Here is a 2,447-nt window from a genome sequence, read left to right as displayed (position 1 = left end):
TAGTTCACCCATTGTCATTACAATGTGACCGGACGGAATGCTATGCTGGGTGCATTCGGCATTGTTTTTCAGTGAGCTGTTAATTGGACTTTGAATAAAATAAAACCAAACCATAACGCTGAAATGTTGTTTTGAGTAAGTGTTGAATGTTCAAACAAGATTACCGTTCGTCTTCCTCTTCATTGGGTGTCACAGCTGAAACAAAAAAAAACAAAAAAAAATGTTTAATCAAAATTCATTTTTCACTTTTGTACAAATTAATGATTGTTATATAGAGTTGGGTATTGTTTGAATTGTTTTGTATTGCAATGTATACAACCTAACCGATATTGCGAAATTTACTCAACATGAATAATTGTATATAAAAAAGAAATTATTGATGTTGGACATGATCACTTACACAACGTGTACAAGAATATCAAGCAATTTTCACTGAACTTACCTCGTTCTGAAAGTTGCACGTTCTGAAATTCCCTTTGTTTCAGATGCTGACCTTTGCTAGAAAACAATATACAAAATTCCTATATATTTGTAATTCACAGCTATTACTTCACAATATACAGTTGTGGAATCGCACAACGATACACAATTTGCGGTGTGCGCGCGATGTGGACGATTATTGATTGCGCACATTTGTTAATAATGAACGAACGTTGTGCGATGACAACCGTGATTGGTGTACATTTAGAAATGCTTTAACAATATATACGGTTTCGTGTTGACACCTATACATCTGATTTTTAAGTATATTTCTATATTTTAGCTACATATATTAGCTGATCTTTCGATCTGTGTTTTTCTTAAATTTAAAAACGGCGTTTATTAAAAGACCCAAATCGACATATGCAAAATAACACACGGTCCCAGTTACATGTAACCATAGCCGCTGTGTATCTGTACCTGGAGCGTAGTTTCCCCCACCCGGGGCACTTACTTAAGGTGTTAGAATCAAGATGAACTGAAGCTATAGATTAAACAGATACAAATAATAAATACTTTACGTCCAGTTGTGTTATAAATTACGGTCATACGACATCACATATTGTATATGTAGCTCTCTTTTTCAGAGACTGGCCAGGTAAAACTTCAGTCAAAATGTTATTTACCAGTTTTGTTTCCTGGTAACCAAACCCATTCTTGAAACAGTCTAATGGTTACTGTGTAACACGCATTGTAAAATTGAACAAAATCCTTATTACTATGATGGGCAATTATTATATACCGTGTTTCTTATTCCATATGAGGGTTCCGAATTTCTTTCATTCCGTAATATTTATCAAACCATTGAACCCAATCGCAAAGCGCACACCGATTGTTAAATCGCACACTTGTGCGCACCATGGGGGGACAAAGTTGCGGACGGTGTGTGCACGATGTATGCACGATATGCGCACGCTAATTTTGGTGCGTTGTGCGTTGTGCGGTCACACAACTGTGCCATCAAATTTCGGAACATGATTTTCTTAACATAGTATGATGATTTTAATTAAGCACGTTTTTCAAACTAAACTGATTTTTTCAACATTGCATTATCATTAATATAAGCAAGATATTTACGAAAAGACGAAATAACTAATAAACACCAAAATAGAATATATGTCGATTTGGTGTCGGCATTCATTTACTTACATACAAGGCAGTCTACCATTTCCTGTAAAATAACATAGGTAGATGTTAAAAGTAGTGTATACTTGTTTAACGTTAACAGATAACAAACGTACATTTAAGTAATTCAGTTGTCTTGAGTATGTTCAATCCGTGATATAGATAAACAGACAGAACAAGTGAAAAATATTGATCAGTATAAAATGTTGATAAAACTCATATATAGTTTTTGCAATTTCCTTCTTTTTTTTCAAATACAGATTGGAGTAATATGTACGTACGACTGATGAATATTCCAAGTCCAACTGTTAACAGGAGCGTGATAATACTGGTACAAATCAGGGTAACGCCTGTTACATACATGCTGTCGGTACTGCTGGAGCATTTTTTATTAAGCAAAAGGTAGAATATGTATTTCTTTTAAAAACCAATCAATATATGATAAAAAATACCTTATTCATAAAGTGACCTTACGTCATCAAACAGTCAACTTAAAAGTGGCATATAATTAAATCGTTCGTCAGTAATAACAAGGGCAAAATATGAAAAGTACAAATATTTGTATGATAAAGATACAATTATAAAGTAAAGAAAACCTGGAACAATGACAAAGAAACAACAAGGTGAACATAATCAAAAGCACCGACCAGTATACCATATTAGTACATGACATATGTATTTAGATTAAGATTGCGAATGAAACCATATAAGGTGCATATATTCTAAACTGTATCTCTCAGATCCTTAATTTCTTACACACTCCTGTTGCTTAAAACCAACTCATGATATATATGTTGGGTTCTTGTGAGTCTATGACATCGTACCAACAATACCGTGCGCAC

The 2,447-nt window shown here is 33.9% G+C and overlaps 1 long non-coding RNA gene across 1 annotated transcript; it reads right to left on the bottom strand.

The window, feature by feature from the left end:
- Nucleotides 1–18: 18 nt before the first annotated feature.
- On the bottom strand, nucleotides 19–1,998 carry LOC110441052. Its single transcript, XR_002461818.1, has 4 exons — nucleotides 1,887–1,998; nucleotides 1,630–1,651; nucleotides 443–498; nucleotides 19–195 (listed from the first exon to the last, which is right to left on the bottom strand). It is a non-coding gene; the product is annotated as an uncharacterized LOC110441052 (long non-coding RNA).
- Nucleotides 1,999–2,447: the final 449 nt, after the last annotated feature.

The sequence above is a fragment of the Mizuhopecten yessoensis genome, unplaced genomic scaffold (assembly GCF_002113885.1).
Source record: "Mizuhopecten yessoensis strain PY_sf001 unplaced genomic scaffold, ASM211388v2 scaffold715227, whole genome shotgun sequence".
NCBI classification, from domain to species: domain Eukaryota; kingdom Metazoa; phylum Mollusca; class Bivalvia; order Pectinida; family Pectinidae; genus Mizuhopecten; species Mizuhopecten yessoensis.
This window is presented reverse-complemented; position numbering and strand designations above follow the sequence as displayed.